The 23,102-nt window shown below is 38.4% G+C and overlaps 1 protein-coding gene across 1 annotated transcript in view; it reads left to right on the plus strand.

Moving 5' to 3' along the window:
• MACROD2 (mono-ADP ribosylhydrolase 2) overlaps positions 1 to 23,102 on the plus strand; it is a 2,026,389-nt gene that overhangs the window by 1,417,153 nt on the left and 586,134 nt on the right. The gene's annotated exons all lie outside the window — the stretch shown is intronic.

Genomic DNA, 23,102 nt, shown 5'->3' on the forward strand with positions numbered 1-23,102 from the left:
TCCTCCCAACTCTTGAGACTTTTTTCTTCCTGTCTTTGGATTTTTCTTTTCAACTCCATTCCAAGTCTGCTGTTAGTTTAATCAACTACTTTGGCCAAATCAGCCTTTGCTCTAAATTCCTCAGTGTTTTTCTGTTAGATTCAGAATAGAGTATAAACCTCTTAGCCCAGAATATAAGGTCTTCCATAATCACTCTTCCCTCCTAAGTCCTTTAACACACTCTTTGTTCTAACAAGGCAAGCCTGCATTGTTTTATTTCTTGACCACTCTTGAGTATTTGGTAACAGGATTCTCTCTGTAAGTAATGTTTTCATCTCCTCCTGCCAAACCCCGCCCCCCCACACACAGATATACCTCTGCACAAACACCTGTCTCTGACCCTCCCTTTATATTACTGCCTGAATTATAAGTCCCTGGCAAATGTTTTGATGGTGACAAAGATGAAGAGAAAGAATAAAACAAGTTTGAAGGAGAAACTTCTGAGCTGGGTTTCTGGCCAGAGGCTTGTGGTTTGAAATTACCTACCTTCCTGTTGCCATTCACAAAACATTCCTTAAATGAAAGCAAAAGAACTTCTCTTCAGTGAAGTAAAAGCAAATGTGATATATAGCTGGTACAAAAAAAATATGGAACTCTTTATGAAACAAACTGGTTTCCCTTTGAGTTAGGAGCACATACTGGAACAAGAAAAAAAGGCAATGGCCACAATTTGGGTCTCTTTTCACATCAGCCAGGGGGCAAGGGCAGTGGCTTATTCCTTGGATAAGGCAACATCTTTCTTCCTTTGCTTATTTCCCAGGAGCTGGTAGGATTTCCAGCTTTTTGTGGCTTCCATCTCTTCCCCAGGAGTTGTGATATTTAGAGTGTTAGTCAACATACTGATCCTGTTTTACATCTTAATTTCATCTTCATAGCACAGTCTGATTAAAACTTGGCAATATTAAAAGCAGATTAAGGAACCAAATAAACCAGCCATCACATAAAGTCACCATAGTTTTTAGTCTAAGTTATTCTGAAGGACTGTCTTCACACAATTTGGGGTTGCTTTAGGAGAACAATAACTAAGTTTTTAAAAGTCAGTCCAGGGGCACCTGGGTGGCTCAGTCAGTTAAGCGTCTAACTTTGGCTCAGGTCATGATCTCCCAGTTCATGGGTTAGAGCCCCACGTCCAGCTCTGTGCTGACAGCTCCAGATTCTGTGTCTCCGTCTCTCTCTTCCCCTCCCCGACTCGCTTTCTGTCTCTCTCTCAAAAATAAATATTAAAAAAAAATTTAGAAGTCAGTCCAAACTCTTAACCACAGAACATCTCACATGTGTGTTCTACTTTTCTACTTCAAACTCCAAACACTCCTTAAAGTCATCAAGTTATGAGGTCAACAGTGCTCCTGCTGGTAAAATGGCTTCTTTATTTTTATCCCTTCTTGGTTTTCTCTGGCTCAAAGTTAGAGAAATCTGGCAGTCCACTGTAGATTAAACTTAATGAGTAGTTTGGAGCAAAGATTCCAGACCCAAATCTCTTCAGGGTCATAGGGTTCAAGTGGTTACTAATGCCCAACTGAGGAGTACTTACTTTACAAAATGGTGCCTGTCTTCCAGGTGCACCAAGTATACTAATTACCCTTTCAACTTGTCTTCCTTTGATGAGCAGTGCAGAAATTAGCAAGGTAAATAAAAAGTATTCTCTCTGCTATGTGATTTGATTCCACAATAAAATCCTGGAAAAGTTCTCATATTATTTGTCCTTGACTATTTATTACTCTTACCACACTCTACCCCCACCTCATCCACCAAACATGGAATGCTTTGAACATAGATTTTGAAAATAAACAGAACACAAGTACATGCTAAAGAGAGTGGGTTTGAATGTGGTTCATTATTTAGCAGTAGTGAGCTTCCAACTCTACTTATCTGTCTCTTCTCTGTTTTTACCATTTTCTTTGTCCTAAAGCAAAAACTGGCCAGTCGTCTTGTCTTTATTAGGTTTTTTTTGAAATGTGTTTTAAAAAATTGTACAATTATGTTTATTCATTCACTTATGCGTTCATCAATTATTTAATGCAAAGTTTGGTGTACTTTACCTGTATAGGGCCAGATTGCAAAAAATAACCAATATTGTAGGCTTTTCAGGCCATGCAGTCTCTGTCACAACTACTCACATCTGTTATTGAACATAAAAGCAACCACAGATAGTGCACACACGAATGGGCCTGGCTGTGATCCAGTAAGAATTTACTTACAAAAGAAAAAGAAAAAAAAGAAGTGGGGTGTTGTGCACTGATACCCAATTTAACACATTGATTAGCTCCTATATTCTTATTACTATGCTACTGTGTTAGGTTCTGGGGTGTACCGATGAACAGAACTTGGTTCCTGCCTCAAAGTAGTAACAGGTTACTATTTCAAGAATCAAGTCTGGCCTTAGACCAAGTCATTTTTGGTGTCTGGTTCATCTGCCTGCTGTTCTTTTCTCTGCCAGTTTCTCTGGCCCTGTGCTGCCCACCCCCATATGCCATCCAGAGTGGCTTGGTATTGCATAAATTCTCTTCCATTCCTCCCCCAGAACAAGCTGGCTCTCGGCACATTGTCCCCAACTAGCCAGAGGACATAATAAAATAATATACATCAAAGAGTGAATTACTGGCGTAGCTTAATTTGTTCATCCTTCAGGAGTACTTACATATTAAAAGAAGCTGTTTTAAATTCACAGACATCTACTTCAACCTGTAAAACTCTTGGCAGAGGGCTAGGGGAGAATTTTCTGGTCAGGGAAGTCCATGGTGCAATCTAAATCCCACAGTATCAGTGACCACAGGTGCCTTTCTGTGATAATGAAGATAACCAACATGTATTGAGTCTGTATCACAGCAGTCATTATTCTAAGTGCTTTCCAGGTAAGATCTACTTAGAGCTTCCTAATAACCCCATGAATGAAGTGCCATTATTATGCCCATTTTATAGATGAGAAAAATAAAGTTAAGACAGTCTAGATAATTTGGTAAAAGTCTCACAACTCCTACATAGCCCAGATGGTATCTGACACAAAAATGTTCAGCCTCAATTCAGTAACTGTAAAGAAACAAGTCTTCTTTAAATCAGAGAGTGTTGGGCTCCATAACAGAACCTTATTAGAGAAAGGAAAATTAGAGGTTGTTTACTATAATCTTATTCTAAGGACAAGGAAACTGAGGCTCAGAGACAGTTTTGGTTTTGACAAAATCAATGCAGACTGCTGTGAGTAAAATGCTGCTCTTAATGGTGTTTAAAAATATATATTTGTTTTTGTTAGCTTTGTGTTTCAGTACTACATGGCCTCTTGACAAAATAGCAGTAAAGAAAACATGAATTCATTAGAAAAAGATTTCTTCCTGCTGGGGACATTAGTCTGTGTAAGACTCTATCATGTGCAACTTTGCTCTTCTAAGTGTGCCCTTATTATTAATCATGGGCCAACTGGGGACACCTCATTGCCTGTCATCCACTGGGTGAGTGAGTCTTCGTGAAGCAAACCCACCCACCGTGCTCTATTGAGTGGGAGAGCAGAACAATACATTCCTTCATTAAGAGCTCACATCTAGACACCAGGGCTGACTATGCCTTCTCTGAATTTCCCAGAGGGTAGTTGAAAGCTCTGACAAAACATAGTTAAGGCGAGAGATTGCTGTCTTTTTTATAAAGACTGTAAAGAATTTCCCAGTCAGATGGCTCAATTGCCTGAGCAGTCTGCTTTGCATAGTGAATTCCATTTAGTTAGAGCAACAAGTGTTCAATTAAAAACAACCAGAATTGTAAAAAAATATCATGTAACATGTACTCACATCTTATGTTTATTGTAGGTATAATTTTAGTTTCTTGTGTTTTCTTTAGGTGTATTTTCATAATAGCTTTTAAAAATCAAGGTGGATCTTAGAAGCAAAAGAAGATCTAAGTTGCATTAGTTCTTGAGATTAGTTCTGATTGTGTAAATTGTCATAAGGCTAATGGAAACTCATAGCTTCAATCTGCACATTGTATTGGGAGTTGATCCTTCCAGTGTCTTCTCATGAGGATTGGTTTACATTAAATAAGGATTAAACAACAGGGGTACCTTCACCAACTGCACTGCTGACTTCATTTTCAATTGAAAAAAAAATGTTGGGCATAGAGAAATGATCTTTCCAATATGTAAAATTATATGTCATATCTCTTCTATATATGTCAATTTAAGAAACCCAGAGCAGAGAAGAACTACTAGTTCTTGCTACAAGAAGTCTACAAAATATAGATAGCTTTGGTTACCTGCCCATAGTGAAGGTCAAGTAACTCTGAGTAGGACTAAACTAATAAGATAACAAGGGGACTAGATATTCTGGAAATGCAGAATATGGTGGTAAAAACTGGGTGACATTGAAGCTTATCCATAGAGAATTAAAAAATGCTATTTATCCCCTACCCCCATCTACTTTTTTGATTGATTGAGATTTTCTACCCTATCCACTTTCTGATTTACTGAGGCTCTAAGGCAACCAACACTTTTTATGTTATTTGGCAAATGTACTGTTAACTCATATCATAGTCTTGATTTTTTATAGAAGAAATTGAGAGTATTATATTGTTATTAGGTTATGTAGCTGGAATGAACCCAGGTATTCTTATTCCAACCCAGATATTTTTCTACTCTAACAGGCTGCTCTCCATGGTGGGAGTTGGGGCACAGGCAGGGGTGAGAGGGTGGTGATGGGCGTGGAGGAGGAAGAGCATGCTCTTCATCTCTTCTCACATATGCTTCTAAGGATATGAGTAATAGAATTATTGTGTTGAGTAAAAACTTACTTGTACATAACAATTTTCTCACCATTCCAGAGTTAGGTTGTCCAGGGTAGGTACAGCTGCTCAACACTGTTAAGAAAGATCTAAACATCTTCTCTCTGCCGTGTCATTTTTAGTGTGCTGATGTGACTCCTTGGGGATAGCATGGCTGCTGCTGTTCCAGTTATCACAATTGTGTTCAAGTAACCATATCTTTGCTTTTAATAGGAAAAGCAGATGTTTACCCAGAGCTTGTAGCAGTCTTCTACTTCTACTTCATTATAATTGTGTCACAAAGTCACTCCAGCATTATGGGGGTAGTCATCTCTCCTGTGTTGGACACACCTCCATGCCCAAGCAAACAGAGCTTTGTTATGCATAAAAAGGAGGGAATGGATTTGTAGATAGTCAATACACTTTGTCTGCAACAGTTACTGATTGGGTACTATGAGCCTACTTCTTCTATATGCCTGGATACACAGGTTTCATTGGCAATACCTACAGTAGTCTCACCTTTGGTTAAGCTTCAAGGGAATAAAACACAGCTACTCTTTAGAAGAAGGTGGCAGACGCTGATTTACTGCATGATACATTGCTTGCATACTTGTCATGATTTCCCAAAAAGAAAGATAAACCTGGCCTCAGAAGCCTCACTATATATAGCATGGAGTACTATTCTATTTTGTCCACTCTGTTTCCCTTCACATTTCATGAACAGTCTCTTTAGTCATTTTATTATTTCTCTAGGACTTACATAATTTTAGAAGTCGTTTCCTCTTATTCATGTATGTTACCTAGTCTTTAGCATAGAGAGAGAGGAGCCATCCAAATGATGAAATTCTTTTCTCTCTGGAAAGAACAAATGTTTTAAATTAAAGCATATCAGAAACTTAAGTTTTTGTTTCTAAAACTAAGGTTGTCTACATAAAGCCATTCCACATTTAGGCCTTTCATGACTGGCTTTTCTTTCATTGAGAAATGGATATTTAATGGTCATCCTATATAATAGCATGAATCCATTGTTTGAATAGAAGATGTAAGAGGGCCCTCTTCCCAGGAAAGAAAGAAAATCTGAATTGGGGCTTAACAGCATCCCAGCCCTGTCGCAAGTGGGTCTTCCTCCACAGCAAGAAGGGTCATAGTTTCATGTTGCCTTTGCTATGGTGACCCAGCAGTTGTGGAAACCACCACACAGAGTGACCAGCAGAAATGACCAGAAACAGCTGTGGAAGAACTATGCTCACTTTGCTCCAAGAAAATCCACTATGTAAGAAGTTGGGAAGTTGAAAAGAAAGTGGGTTTCCTCCACGTAGTTTTTCTGCTAAAGACTTAGAATAGTTCTATATTTCCCCCTTAAATTTAAACCTGTTTAAATAACCTATAAAATAACCTATAAAATATAAAGCTATTTTCTTTTGCTTAGTCTGTGTGTTTTTTCAGACTGTGCCAGTGTAGCAGGCAGCTCCCAATTTACTTCCTGCTTAGGTAACCAGGCACTGCTAGAAACACAGAGCCTCGGGACACCCTCCCCAGCCTAGACATCTCTTGCTTTCTGCAAGCGTTCATAACCCCATGGTTTAGTTGACTAATTCTCCTGGAAATCCCATCACACAATTTTTCTTAGAACTCATATCGCTATTTTATGGTTGAACCATCTGTTGTGAGGCTGTGTCCAGCTCACTGTTCTATCTTCAGGGCCTAGTTGTGTGCCTCTTATCCAATGGGAAGTCAGAACATTTTGGTTTTAGGTCAAAATTGATCATGTAAGAGAAGCTAGGTATGCAGTCCTGATTAGCTTGAGGACAAAAGGAAGGAATAAGGAACTTTTGAAGGCAGTTGCTTGCCTAGTGGATAAAAAGATGCACGTTCCTTGGTTCTGACTTTTCTCTCCATTGTGATGCCATCACACAGGTTGGCTTTGGCTATTTATTCAATTCTATTTCAACTAAAATAAAACATGTGAGTTTGGAACATTTCACCATGCTTTGCCAAACTATGATAGTGACTTTGTTTCCAAGGGTGGCTGAGGTATTACAACCCTGCTGGTTTGCCTCCAAATTTTAGCCAGTATCCTGGCTAATGGAATAGAGAGGCCAAATTGCAGATCTCTCATTTGTGTCTCATTAGAGAGAGAGAAGGAAGAGAAATAACAGCACTCTCCTAACTGGAGATCTCAACTTCTGCCTGTCCTTTTTATTGGACATGAAACCAGTCATACAAGATTAGATTCACCATTGATGACTTGGGTAACAAACTTGGGTAACAAATTCCTACACAAGGAAGGAAGTAATACATGTCAGAGCTGAACAACCATCTTTCACAGGAGCTTTCATAGGAATTTCTTGATCAGTAAAATTTGACAACATAAAAGCCAAGGCTCCTTAGTACAATGAGATGGGACACAATTGCTTGGTGGTTAAAGGCTGGAGCCAAAAAACCTGGGTGTCATTCCAGACCCACCACTGACTAACTAAATGATGCTGAGCAAATTACCTGATCTCTGTGTTTTCTTCATGAGAAAAATAGTAGTGATAATAGTAACTACCTCATAGAATCTTTGTGAGGATTAAGTTATATTTTGCTTAGAATAGTGCTAGGAATATATCACACAGGTTTCTTAATAAGTTATCAGTAAGAGTAACTGAGGGCTCTGAGACTATTATAGATAACAATAGAGAAAGTGTAGATACAGTGTCCACGAGGTACAGTTGAGAGCCAGACGAAGGTGACCCAGCTCACAGCTGGAAACCTTGAAGAAATGATCTCAATAATGGATTAGATGGCCAAGATGCAGATTAACAACTGGGGCTGGACATCCTACAAGCCTGGAACTAGCAAAGGCTTTGCAAAGTCTCTGATGCCATGAGCTTTACATTCCCTAAATAGAATTTATCTTTTTGAGCTAGTAAGACTTGTTGCTGTGTCATTTTCTGAGCTGTGCTTCCCTTCCATACCTTTCATCCACCTCACACTCCTTTGGGATGTTTTCTAGGTCTTAGTAACCTCTCTTGACAAGAGAAATGGAGTTCAGGCTCTCAGCAGCGGTCCAAGCCACACAGATGTTATGGGTCAAGGAAGACCCATTACATTTCCTGAGGTTCTCTTCATTGGGCAGGGTATTGCATGGATGGCACTTGTAGATATTCATCCCTGGAACCTGGCTGGTTGAAGGTGCAGTAAATACAAGGGAGAGTTGAAAGATAAACTTGACTGCGTATATCCTTTCCATTTTATAAACTGCCTACATAGTAAGCACACTGACTGGCAAAAATTAGAGCTATGATAAATGCAATAAAGCTGCCCATTACTTGCATAATTGAGAATTATAAATATTTTAAATAATAAAATTGTGAAAAATTCCTGTATTAGTGCTCCGGGAATGTTTTAAATCTGTAAAGACTGGGGGATTCATAAGGATGGCTGAAGACAAAATCTTTCCTTTCATATCTCTGAGATCAAATATTTTTCTTGGATATTTCAAAAACCTTCAAAATTGGAAAGAGTGAATATATGAGCAGTTAAGAGGAAGGAAGCCCTGAAGAGTGAGGGAAGGGTAGTTCTTCTGGGAAGATGTATTTAGGAAAAAGGGGAAGAGCAAAGAAAAAAGAAATGCAAAAATAGAACTAATTTGACACTGTATATATGTCTTTCATTGCTGTACATCCTTTTGCCCCCAAAGGGTATAATTTGATGTGATTTAGTAAGGCTTTCTGCTTTAATTAGGTATCTTAGTCCTTGAAAATTGAGACTAATCCCCAATGTGTATGAGAGGCATGAGATATTTAAATATTACTAGAGAAATACAAGAGCAGTATAAACTAATATCCCAAGGCATATCCTCTTAATAGATTTGTAATGCTTGTACATAGAGGAAAAAAAAAAGAAATAGTATTTGTTCTAATCTTTTCTATAATTTAGTCCTTAATATGTTTGCATACTAGTTGTATATATATGTATATGTGTCTATATTATATACCTATGATAAATGTTGCTAGTTATAGGTGAAATACCCACTTTTACTTTTACTTCTTCATTACTAGCAAACCCAATTTAATTTGGGATGGCAATGTACCCAGCTTTTTTTTTTTTTAAGACATGTTTCCCAGACTCCTTTGCAGCTACCTGTGATTATGTGCCATGGTTCTGGGCAATGCTATCTAAGTGCATTTACTGGGGGTTTTAGCAAATTGTTCTTTTTTAATAAGTGCAATGCCCCTGCTTTCTTGCTCCTTCCTCTTCTTGATTGGAATTCAGCTTATGAGGATGGAGGTAGAGAACATTAGGATGGAAGAGCCATGCTAAAAATGGCAGACCATAAGAATAACCCCAGGCATTGGTGAATTTGTGGAACTGTGTCTTATTAGGGTGAAAAATAAACTCATAATTGCTAGAGCCTCTTATATTAACTGTAATATACTTACAAGGGTATATATTGAACAACAAAGCATGAGAGGGATTAAAACAATTCTTATTTATCCATCGCCAAGGCTTAGATAGGCATGTGTTAGATTTGACACCTGTTGGGTGGGTGTAGCTATAAATTTGGAAATGTACAGGGAGATCCAACCTCCACAACAATACAGTATTTCTACATTTACAGTACTTGAAATATAGTAGGTATGCTGTACTGATGTGTTCATTTTTAGAATAATTCTAGGTTTATTTGTCTTTCCCCTCCAGTGGGAACATCTTGATAGAAATTTATCAACAAGATTTTGATTTTATACAAAATACATTTAACTTATTTACTTGATTTGATCTTTTCTCAGTATCTTGTTTATTCATCATTCTATGTTATGGTTAAAGGGAATCTAATTGGCAAGATTGTTTTTAATGCTACTATGTAGATAAGAAGACACATTTTAAAACAAATTATAATTAATAAAACGACAGATGTGAAATCTTTAACAAACTGTACCAGGGAGCACAAGGTGTGTGTGACAATTACAGCAGGATCAGGCATGCAGGTGCTATTTATTTTCTTACCTGCTCCAACCTTTGGGCCAAGAGGGCAGTTGATCTCTCCTGGATGTTTCAGAGGGCTGCTACTCTACCTGCTTGTGAAAATTCTGTTCCTCTGAGATTTGTGCCATTGGGCTGCCTCCCCTGTTATCTACTAACCTTCTGCACACTCACCTTCACTGACCGAAGACTTTGGCCTAAGATGCACAACCTTCTTCTCTATTCAGGTCTCTCTCTTCCTGGCAGTTGAAATCCTTATGTGTGTAACCCTACTGCAGCATTGCCTCTCACATGCTGGACACGATATCACTCTACCCGTAAATACTTCAGAACATACCTCCAAAAGATGAAACACTACTAAGAAACACATCCGTAATGCATTAATGAGCAAACAGTCACAGTTCACACATCTTCAGTTGTCTCATCTGTTTTCAGTTTCTTTGTTTAAATAAAGCTCCAAATAAGGCCCATATGTTTCATGTAGTTGGCATGTCTTTTAAATTAGTCTCTCTCTCTCTTCCACATTTTTATGAAGATATAAAATATAGTAAAGAGAGAAAAATAAACTAAGATATACAGCTCAATGAATTTGTGTATAACTAATATCCAGATTAAAATATAGAACATACCTAGCACCCCAGATTTCCTCATGCCCCTTACTCATCTATACCACTCCCCCAGAAGTAACCACTTTTCTGTTTTAAATCTGTTTTAATTAAACTGTCAGTCTGCTCTCCCTTTCTTTCCCTCCTTCCTGCCTTCTCTCCTGCCTTCTTTTATTCTTTCCTTCTGTTCTTCCTTTGTTCTTGCAATTATTTTTGTTCTGTATAATATCTCATAATGGAGATTTTGCTAATGACATTATTAACGTCATTTAACATGCCATTCTGTCCCCGGTATTGCCACTATCTAATAGTTATGGCTATATTAGATCCAGCATACAAATGCACACTTGCACACATACACATAAATATGCAAACATGTTTGTGTGTATATATGTGTATATACACATACAAATATACACATACACCATTATTTTATTAAGAGCTGCAAAATGGGGATATTCTAATTGTATCTTTTGTTCTCCATTTATTAATGTCAATCATCTATAAAGAAAAACTTCTATTAGGTTATCAAAGTTACAGCCCCAATAGGAAAGGCAGGAAAAATTCTCATGCTTTCTGTTTATTTATGTTTTAAAAATTTTGAATTGGTTCCTTAGTAATTTCTAAAAGTGTCCAATAATTTTACTTTTACATATCATTAAGAAAAATAAACATAAATTTAAAACTATTTGGTATGTTCCAATCCACTGAATTTATTATCCTTATTAGTACTCCAACTGTCCCATCATTGGTCAATAAGAGCCTATTCAAATAGATTCCTGAGTCTTTTAGACATGATCCTAATGGTTTTTGATAGCTTCCTTGCTCTTTGGTGCAACAAAACGTTGCAAGCTTATCTTGTATATTTTCTTCCCCAGATCTGGAATCAGCCATTTTTCCAAGGAATGTAGAAAAGGAGATCTTTTTTAGGATGGGAAATAGGCCCGATGCTACAAACAATCCAGCAGCAAAAGAAAACAAAACAAAAACTGATGACATAGGAGAAAGGGAAAAAACACTAGCAAATATTTCAGTGGTCAAGAGGGGCTGGGATCTGATGAAAGTATTGGCTAATAATGGGAGAAAACAGCTAGTCTTCTATAATAACATGAGTGTGTATACACACACACACACACACACACACACACACCGAAAGAGAGAGAGAGAGAGAGAGAGAGAGAGAGATTGAGAGAGAGAGAGAGAGAGAGAGAGAGAGAGAAGAGAGAGAGAGAGAGAGAGAGAGAGAGAGAGAGAGAGAGAGAGACTGACTAAAACCTGCATTGTTGGCCAGCATGCTGGAGATGCAGAGAAAGGCTGATGCTGTACTGGAGTCCAGAGAGTATTCTTATCTTGATGAGCACTGAGTAATATATGGAATTGCTGAATCACTATATTGTATACCTGAAACTAATATAACACTGTATGGTAACTATACTGGGATTAAAATTAAATTAAATAAAAAAGACCCCAAAAAACAAAAGTAGACTGCAGACAGAATTTCCTCCTCTTCAGAGGGTCTCAGTCTGTTTTCTCTTCAGACTTTCAACTGACTATATGGGGCCCATCCACATTATGCAGTATAGAGCATAATCTTTTTTACTCTAAGTCTACTGATTTCAATGTTAATGCCATCTAAAAAACACCTTACAGTATCATGCAGTGTTTCACCCAATATATGGGTATCATGGCCCAGTCAAGTTGACACATAAAGTTAACCATCTCTAAGAGTGAAAGTACAGATGTTGGCTGGTAGACATGATGAAGAGGCTGTAGGTTTCTTCATATCTCTGCTCAACTGTCACCTTAGAGAAGGCATCTCTGACCTCCCTGACTATATCTCACTGCCATCATACGTGTATCTCCATCATTTTTATCTGAGATATTGCCATATCTCAGGTGGAATGCTGCACAAGCCCCCTGATTGTCTCCCTGCATGCATATTGCCCCTATATAATCTAGCCCCTTCACCACAGGCAAGGACATGTTTTCTGTCACATTAAAAAAAAAAACTAATTACATCATATCCTTCTCAAATTTTTCCATTGTCTAAATTAAATTTAGACTTCTTAACATGGCCTTTAGAACTCTTCAATGCCTGGTATCCATTGAATTTTGCAGTTTCCTCTGCCCATGTCCACTACAGATGCTTACCAGTTTCTGATCCCTCAAATGCTCCATTATGCCTTCCATCATGAGATCTCTGCACTTTTGCATATGCTGTGCCCCCTGCCTGGAATGCTCTTCCTTCTCCTCTTTACCTTGGCAACTTCTCTTTGTTCATATCTCAAACTGTCCTTCACTGTATCTCTGACTATATCTGACATCTCCTCCATCACACTCATAAGCATCCAACATCTCTCCTTCGTGGCATTTACCATAACTGCAATCTTGCACTCATTTATGCAAAGCTTCCATTAGTTTTCATCTCCCTCCCATGGCAGCACACTCAGTCAACGTGATTGAGTCTACATGTTGTGGATTACCATTTAGGTTACAATGTGAAATATAGATTAGAACATACTAAAGTAAATAAGTGACATAGATAATAAATGTTATGAATTCAGAAGACAGAGAAAGTTTACTGTGAGCTCCTGAAAATTTGTCAGAGAAAGAACTTAAAATTCATCTAGCAAGATGAGTGGTGTCCAGAAGTAGCAGAGTATTATGGTTAAGGGCAAAGATGCTGAAGTTTGACATATGAATCCCAGCTGAACCGCTCAGTATCTGTATAACTTTGGAAGAGTGCTTTATTGCCTCTAAACCTTTATCTGTAAAAAATAATGGGAATATTATTAGTGTTAGCTCACATTTACTGAGCACTTACTAAAACCTAGAGACTATGCTCAGAGTGTTATGTGGATTATCCCATGAAATCTGAAACCATGAGATGGGTGTTCTTCTTTTTTTTTTTTTTTCAACCTTTATTTATTTTTGGGACAGAGAGAGACAGAGCATGAACGGGGGAGGGGCAGAGAGAGAGGGAGACACAGAATCGGAAACAGGCTCCAGGCTCTGAGCCATCAGCCCAGAGCCGGATGCGGAGCTCGAACTCCCGGACCGCGAGATCATGACCTGGCTAAAGTCGGACGCTTAACCGACTGCGCCACCCAGGCACCCCAAGATGGGTGTTCTTCTTGTCCCTGTTTTGCCAATATGAAAATAGAAGCTCAGAAATTTGAAATTACTTTCTCAAAGTCACATATCATATTAGCACCATCTCATAAATGAGGATTAAATGAAGTAATGTAGAGATCACAGCACTATGCTTAGTACACAGGAAGTACTCACTAAGGCATTGGTATCTTCAACTCCACTGATAAAGTGGAAAGAAAGTTGTCTGGCAGCATGATAAAGCCCTGGAGATAATGAAGCATGTGATAGACCCCAAGGAAACTGATCAGGCCTGTCTTGCTCCTTAAGAGGGAATGAGTAAGGGTAGAGAGGAGACATGGCTGAAAATGATGGCAGGGAAGGCCTCTGAAGGACTTTACAGACAATGATACTTAGGGAGGGGATAGCAGTGTTGGGCACCAAATTGCTCTTGCTCTTAAGTTTACTGCCTTAATCTGCACAACAAACAGCAAGGTTTGGGTGGGAGTTAAGCCAACATGTGTGATGTAGGTGTGATGTGTGTCCTTAAAGGTGCAACTGTTTGCCTATAGCCCTCAGATGTTTCCCTCTTCCTAGTCAATAAGGGTCAAGGATAGATTTTACATATATTTTACAGAAAGTAATTCATTTGTGCTGTTCTTCCTCCCTCCCCAAGAAGAATTTGGGGGAACTCAACAGTGTTCTAAGAAATTTTTAATTGCAACCTTTAACTCACTAAGTCTGTCCCCTTCCCTCAGATACTCAACTTGGCAACTTGCTCAATATAAAGGAATAATTCATTTGATCCTCCCCAAAGGTTAAGCCCAGGGTATATGTGGGTGCAATGCCAATTGCTGGTTTGGCAAAAGCCAGTAGCCATTACCTGAGTGGCTTCCACAAGCTACCCTTGGGAGGATTTTGTTTCCAAAGCTGGTGGATGTAGTTACCTATAGGACATACTGACTTGAAGGGGAGAATTTGAAAGAGGTCATGGAAAAGGGCCAAAATATGGGCTAGAATCCTCATGGGAGCCCAGAGCATGCTCAGTATTGGTCCAGTGGCAGACATGCTCCTATTCCTGAGTGTGGAGGGTTGGCTGAGATCCGACCCCATTTCTTTAGACACACAAATCCTGTGGAAGCATCCCAGAAATCTTTATAGAAAGTCTTATTCATGAAACCGGGGGCACCTTAAATAATGAAACAGCAAACAAATCCATACCTCACCACTGAATTTAAAGGCAAGGGGAAGGGATAATAACTTCTGCCACAAATTCTTTTCCCTATGCTTTTCCTGTCCCCTACAGCTAAATAGTGCTTGGGGCTTGTGCTCTTCTAGCTAAAAAAAAAAAAAAAAAAAAAAAAACCACACAAGTCCCACCTGACTGATTCAAAGACATCTGAAAGGCTGTTAACATGACAGTAAAAACTAGAACATCAGGAATAGCTTGTTTGGAGTCTGTGCAGATGTGCAGAGAGAGATAAGAGGCAACTGTGAATGTCCTGGAGGAATGGGATCTAAATTTGACGGAGTTTGCTGCATCTGGCTAGGACAGACAATAAGGCCTTTTACTAGTGGGAATTCTAGCAGGAACACTCCAAGGACTCTAGGATGGGTCTTTTGCTATTATTCCATGGAAGTCCTTTTACAGAATAATAATTATAATTATAATTATTACTGTTATTATATCTATCTCATTATTATTATGCCATAGAAATTCTTCCATTACTTTTCCCATGCCACAGAACAATGGGCAGATGCAGTGTTTATGAGGATCCGTATGAATAAGGCACCTGGATTGTTGTAGTCTTTGTTGTGGTCTTATTTTTTTTTCACCATTTCTCCCCTCAGAGTCCCTCTTAAAATTTCTTGCAGGGCTGGTTTAGTGGTCACAAACTCCTTTAATTTTTGTTTGTCTGGGAAACTTTTTATCTCTCCTTCTATTTTGAATGACAGCCTTGTTGGATAAAGAATTCTTGGCTGCATATTTTTTTTTCTGATTCAGCACATTTGATATATCCTTCCACTCCTTTTTGGCTTGCCAAGTTTCTGTGGATAGGTCTGCTGCAAACCTGATCTGTCTTCCCTTGTAGGTTAAGGACTTTTTTTCCCTTGCTGCTTTCATGATTCTTTCCTTGCCTGAGTATTTTGCAAATTTGACTATAATATGCCTTGCTGATGGTCGTTTTTTGTTGAATCTAATGGGTGTCTTCTGTGCTTCCTGGATTTTGATGTCTGTGTCTTTTCCCAGGTTAGGAAAGTTTTACACTCTGATTTGCTCACATAAACCTTCTACCCCTATTTCTCTCTCTTCATCTTCTGGGACCCCTGATTCTGATATTTTTTTTAAATGAGTCACTGAGTTCTCTAATTCTTAAACCATACTCTTTTGCCTTAGTCTCCCTCTTTTATCCTGCTCCATTATTCTCTATAAGTTTGTCCTCTATATTGCCGATTCTCTGCTTTCCCTCATCCATCCTCTGCTGTGGCATTCATTTGAGGTTGCAGCTCAGTTGTAGCCTTTTTTATTTCATCCTAACTAGCTTTAACTTCTTTTATCTCCACAGAAAGGGATTCTAATCTATTTTGAATCCCAGCTAGTATTCTTATGATGGTTCTAAATTCTGGTTCAGACATCTTGCTTGTATCAGTGTCTGTTAAGTATCTGGCTGTCATTTCTTCCTGCTCTTTCTTTTGGGGTGAATTCCTTCGTTCCATCATTTTGAAGGAAGAAAAGCAATTAATAAGGTAAAAATAAAATTAAAAACAACACACACACAAAATCTAATAAATGATGCTAGATCCTAGGTGTTTTGGTCCGGTTGTTGAAGGGATAGATTAGATAAAAAAGATTGATAGATTAGAGAAAAAAAGGAAAAATAAAAGACAAAGTAAAAGAAAAAAGAAAAGAAAAAAAGGAAAACATTTGAAAATTTGGAAAAAGGAATACAAGGAAATAGACTAAAATGAAATGATGGAAGGAAAGTAGAATTTGAAAAATTTACAGAAAAGTAAAAAATATAGTAGAAAAAGAAAAAATATTTTAATAAAAATTGGAAATAAAAGTAAAATTCTTCTCATTCTGTATTCAAGAATAAGAATAGAAAAGAAAAAAAAAATTAATAGATGGACCAGCAAACAGACTGAAATATGATTGAAATTACATCGGTTTCTCCTAGAAGTCAAACCAGGAAGCTTATAGTCCATAAACTCTCCTAGAAGTCAAACCAGGAAGTTTATAGTCCATAAACTAAGTAGGCGGAGAGACTTGTGGTGCTCCTGAAGAGTGACTTTGGCCCAGTTGGGCAGGGCTTAGTGTAAAGTCTCCGTTCTCCACTAGATGGTGCTGCTTAGCTTACTGGGGTGGATTGTTGTGGTGCATGTAGGCGAGTATGTGCATGTGCGGGAGGGGTGAAAATGGCATCACCCAGCCATCCAGTCTCTAGTATCGGAACTCTGTTCTCCCCGGCCAGCAATTGTGCACCCCTCCTTTGTCTCCAGCTACCATCCACTCCCCACTTTTACACTGTCTGTGACCAAGCCCCAGGTGGCACCTCCCTCCTGAGTTTTATCTCAGATGTGGCTGTTTCCCAACCCATCCCTTTTGAAGGACTATGGCTTTGACCTGCTGGGATCCTCTGGGGGAGGGTCTTACTGAGAAATGGCCGGGTGCCCGCCCACCCCTAGGAACTTCGGGAGACTGTGCTGCTTGCTGCCAATGCCCAGAGACTGTGGCCAGGTGCCAGCCCGCCCAGAAAAAGATCATGCGATCGTGTAGCAGCAGAGTTTCAGGTATTATGGTAAGTCACAACACATATCTGGCACCAGGCTTCCCCTTAATGTCCTTGTTTCAGCACCAGTAAATGTAGTTGTTCTCCAGGGTCCACTGGGACCTTTGCCTGTGGGGTGGCTGCCCAGCCTCTACCAAATGTCCTCTCAGCAAGGGAATGGCCTCTCCCAGTTTTGCCTGAGTGCCCCTCGGACCTTGCTCTCTGATCCTAGGTGCCCTTCCCACCAGAGCACTGACAGTTATCAAGCTGCAGAGTTTCAGACTCTGCACTCCCCCTGTTTATAGAGTCTTAATGGAATTTAAACCCTCTCCTTTCTCCCCCTCTTTTTTTTCAGTCAGTGGCTGTTTATACTTTTCCATTTTCTCTTCAGCTGCTTTTGGGGGGCACTGTTTTTCCTGTACTCTCCCTCTGTCTCTGTCCTCTCTTCACAAGAAAAAAACTGTTCCCTGCACTCTGTGGCTTCCCTCTTTCCAAGTTTACCTCTCCGTGCCACGTACCTGCTGAGTTTTGTGGTTCAGGTTGTGCAGATTGCTGTGTTAATCCTCAAATCAGTTTTTTAGGCATGTAGGATGGTTTAGTGCTGATCTGGCTGTATTTCATGGATGAGAGATGCAAAAAATTTCCATGCTGTTCCACCATATTGGCCCCTCCACTATTGAACATCTTTTATTGGTATCTGGGTTTGTTGATATTTATGGGTCCTTAGAGTTAAAAGCAATATTTTTCCTTTACCACTAGATTTATGAAAAATGATCATCTAGCATTTTTAGTTCTATATTATACATGACTAATTGGTGTTTGCCCCCAAAAAGTTTCTTAGTGAAATAAATTTGGAATTACTTAGCTTAAATGAGTTTATTTTATGCAGTACACTGAGTATTTAATATACATTTTGGCAGCATATCCCAAATTTATTTGAAAACTAAATACCTTTTATTTTCTTCTCTTTGGCTTTCCTTTACTTTATAAGGAATCACCTGGAGGCTTGTTAAAATACCTATCCCTGGGCTACAACCAGATATTTTGGTAGAGTACTCTTGGGAGAAACACAGGAATTTGCCTTTTATTTTTATTATTATTTTTTAATCAATTGTCAAGTTAGCTAATATACACTGTAGTTGTGGCTTCAGGAGTAGATTCCCATGATTTATCACTTACATAGAACACCCAGTGCTCAACCCAACAAGTGCCCTCCTCAGTGCCCAACACCCATTTTCCTCACTCGCCCGAGCCCCTGCCCCCATCAACCCTCTGTTCTCTGTATTTAAGAGTCTCTTATCGTTTGCCTCCCTCTCTGTTTGTATCTTATTTTCCCTTTCCTTATGGTCATCTGTTAAGTTTCTCAAATTGCACATGTTAGTGAAATCATATGATATCTGTCTTTCTCTCACTGACTTATTTTGCTTAGCATAACACCCTCCAGTTCCAGCCACGTTGTTGAAAATGGCAAGATTTCATTCTTTGTCATTGCCAAGTAGTACTCCATTGAGTATATATACCGTATCTTCTTTATCCACTCATCAGTTGGATAGGAAATTGTTTTGTAAATCAGCCATCAAGGTGATTCTGATGCAGAGTTTTGTGAGTCATATTTGAAAACACTGACTGGGACAATGTACCACTTAGAAGACTGAAGACATATAGAGGAGTCCTGAATGGTAGCCTCTAGAAACAAACAAATTTTCTTTATTAGAGGTTAAAAAAATGTTCATTTTTGTTCTTCAAAAGAGACTAATTGAAGGCCATCTATAAAATACCTATAAATAACTCGTACTTAATGATGATGGACTGAAAATTTTATCCCTAAGTTCAGGAACAAGATAAGGATGTCTATGCTCACCACTTCTATTCAACATTATAATGAACATTCTAGCCAGGGGAGTTACACAAGAAAAAGAAATAAAAGAAGTCCATATTAGGAAGGAAAAATGAAAACTTGCTCTGTTGGCAGATGACATTTTATTTATTTCAAGTTTTTATTTTTTAAATTATCTTTACAACTCAAACACTCATTATTTTTTCAATAATCTTTACAAGGCTTGAACTCACAACCCAAGATCAAGAGTCAAATGCTTTTTCAACTAAGCCAGCCAGGTGCCACTGCAGATAACATTTTATACATGAAAAACCCTAATAAGTCTGCAGGAAAAAAATATTAAAGCTAATAAATGAGTTTAGCCAAGTTGCAGGACACAAGATCAGTATACAAAAATCAGTTGTATTTCTATACACTATCAATGAACAATCTCAAAATGATATCAAGAAAATAATGCCAAGGGGCACCTGGGTAGTTTAGTTGGTTAAGCAACCAACTCTTGGTTTCAGCTGAGGTATTGACCTCACAGTTCTTGAATTTGGGCCTCCAGTTGGGCTCTGAGCTGGTCATGGAGCCTGCTTGAGATTCTCTCTCTCCAACCCCCCCCCATCTCTGCCCCTCTCCTGCTTGCCGTATCTCTCTTTCAAAATAAATAAATGAACATTAAGAAAAGAAAATAATTCCAATTATAATAACATCACTCTTATGAATTAACTTAAGCAAGGAAGTATAAGACTTTTGCATTAAAAACTACAAAACATTGTGTGTTTTTAATTAATTTTTTTAATGTTTATTCATTTTTGAGAGACAGAGAGAGACAGAGAGAGACAGAGAGAGAGAGAGATAGAGAGAGAACATGAGTCAGGGAGGGTCAGAGAAAGAGAGAGACACAGAATACAAAGCAGCTCCAGGCTCTGAGCTGTCAGAACAGGGCCCAATATGGGGCTCAAACCCATGGACTATGAGATTATGGCCTGAGCCAAAGTTGGCCGCTAACTGACTGAGTCACCCAGGTGCCCCAAAACATTAAGACAAATTAAGGAAGACTTAATATATGGAAAGACATCCCATGTTTATTGATGGGAAGACTTAATAGTGTTAATATAGCAATACTCCCCAAAATGAATTACAGCTTCTATGTAATCCCTGCCAAAACCGTCTTTTCAAAAAGAATGAAGTCAGAGGATTTTCACTTCCTGATTTCAATATTTACTACAAAGTTACAGTAATACACAAACACACACACATACATACATACATACATACAGTTAATTTTTCACAAAGGCACAAGGCAATTCAATGGAGAAAGAATAGTCTTTTTAACAAATGATGCTGGGTCAACTAGATATCCACAAGCAAAGAATGAATTTGGACCCCTGCCTCACAACATATACAAAAAAGGAACTCAACAGAGATCTAAGAGCTAAAATAATAAGACACTTAGAAGGAGGCAGTGTGAATCTTGGTGATGGTGGATTAGATAAGAATTTCTTAAATTTGACACCAAAAGCACAATATATATATATATATATATATATATATATATATATATATATATAAACTGGACTTTATAAAAAACAAACTATTGTGCATCAAAGAAAGCTGTCAAGAATTTGAAAAGAATGGGAGAAACCTGCAGGATGGGAGAAAATATTTGCAATTCATATCTCTTATAAAGGTTTTAATATTCATTACTACAATTCAACAACAAAAAGACAAACCATCCAATTTACAAAATGGGCAAAGAACTTGAATTGGCATTTATCAGAAGACAAATGACAAATAAGCACATTTGCTCAGCCTCATTAGCAAAATTCAAATTAAAACCATAGATAATATTTCTTACCTACTATGATGTCTGTAATCATAAAAGCAGACACTAAAAGCAGACTTGTGGAAATGTAAAATAGTGCAGGCTGCTATGGAAAACAGGTAGAAGTTCCTTAAAAAGTTACACACAGAATTACCATATGGCCCTAATTCTACATATAACCAAGAGAATTGAAAACAGGTATTCACACAAATAATGTGTATGTGACTGTTGATAGCACCATTACTAGTAATAGCCAAAAAGTAGAAACAACCCAAATGTCTATCAGCCGATGGACAGATAAGCAAAGTGTTGTATATTCATGCAATGGGATATTATTCATCCATAAAAATGGATGAAGTACTGATTCATTTTACAATATGGTGCAACCTTGAAAGTACGCTAAGTGAAAGAATCCAAACCAAAAAAAGGCCACATCGTTTCTGATTGCATTATGTGAAATGTCTAAAATAGGCAAATCCAAAGACAGAATGTAGATTAGTGGTTGTCAAGTGCTGAGGAAAGAGGAAAATGGGGAATGACTGATAATAAGTATGAGGTTTTTGTTTTTGTTTTGAGTGATGAAAGCATTAAGGAATTAGTGGTGATGGACATACAGGCTGTGAATATACTAACAACCACTGAATTGTACATTTGAAAGTAGTGAGTTCTATGGTATGTTAATTTTATTTCAATACAATTAAAAAATAGACTAAACTGGTTATGGTGCTAAAGTTTAAAGGAGGTAAAAACAAATAAGGCTTTGTCTCAGCCCTCAAACATCTCATACTGCCCAAAGGAGACATGCAATCAAATCCACACATCCGTGTGGGGCAGCCTCCAGGAGCCATGGGAAGATACGCCCCAATGAGATAAAAACAAAACTCCCAATTAAGTCTTTCTAGTCTCGCCTGGAGCCATGCTTCTCTCAGAGTCTATTCTCCAGCTCTATCCTAACCCCTGTACTGCCCCCCAACACAGGGTGCTTTGCACATACATTCCCTTCCTTGGGAATGCTGTTCCCTTACACTTCTTGTCTAGTTAATTTCCCCTCATCTTATAGATCTTAGTTCTTACGTCATTGCCTCAGGGAAATCTTCCTATCCTGACCTTCATAATCAGGTCAAATTGCCAACTGTATGCTCTCTTGTTGTCCTGCAATTCTTCCCCATATCTCTGTTGGGTGCACTCACATTGCTGTGCTTCTTTCACGTAATTGTCTTTTCCTGCCAGATTTTGAAGCTGTGGAGTGTAAGGACCTGCCTGCTTTTGCTCACCAAGATAACATCAATGCTTCTCAGTGTCTGGCATGCAATAAAGTCTCATTGATTACCTGATGATCAGCCAAATAAATGAACAGAAATAGTAGTCTACTGTCTGTCTGGCTACCCAAGAGAATATGGGGTTTGGGGCTTTTGACCTGAAAGGAAAGGGTGGTGGTCCCCCTGGCACTGAGAGCTCACTGCTGCTCCCTCTTCCCCTAAGCTGCAACCATTTGGTCATCTTATCCTCATGGAACCTGTGAGTTCATTTGATGTTACACTTGTCATTTACATTTGAATCACCTGCAATATAATATAAAGATAAGATGACTGAGTGATTGCGATGCTCAGTGCAAGTGTTCAGCATTGTTTTATTGGGCAGTTAGGTCATGTCCAGTTTGCTCACTCAAATACTTCATCATATCCTGCTGCCAGGTCTATAAATGTCAAATAGTAACAACCTCTGACCTCCTAGCTCAGCTCTAAGCATGCTACCAAATGAGTCTCACTGACCTTCTTTAATAAGAGAATCTTTAATATGGATTAATCATATTATAATAATGTATTTGTTCTTTTTATTAGAGTCCTTGGGGAATGTCTTTTACTGGTGCAATGTTATCTTACAGAGTAATAAAATAAAACTGGGTTTTATTTTTTAATTAAAAGACAAAAAATTTTACTTAAAATGATTTTTAAATGTTTTCAACTTGAGTACAAATGGTAGGCATGTATCATATTGCATTTATATAAACTTTACTAGTCTTGGCAATTGAACTAAAAAATGAGTCCGATAGCTAATGGAACATTTGTAGAGAAGACAAAAAAATTGTCCAGGATAAACAAAACCAGTGTTTATTTTTAATCGATAGCAGCTGAGCACAGGGAGATGCAGTTAGCTCAAGGCACAGATCAAGCTCATTAAGTATCCTGGGCCTTTTATAAATCATGGAATGTGCCGAATCTCGAATTAAAACCAAACAA

This window comes from Felis catus, chromosome A3, assembly GCF_018350175.1.
Source record: "Felis catus isolate Fca126 chromosome A3, F.catus_Fca126_mat1.0, whole genome shotgun sequence".
NCBI lineage: Eukaryota > Metazoa > Chordata > Mammalia > Carnivora > Felidae > Felis > Felis catus.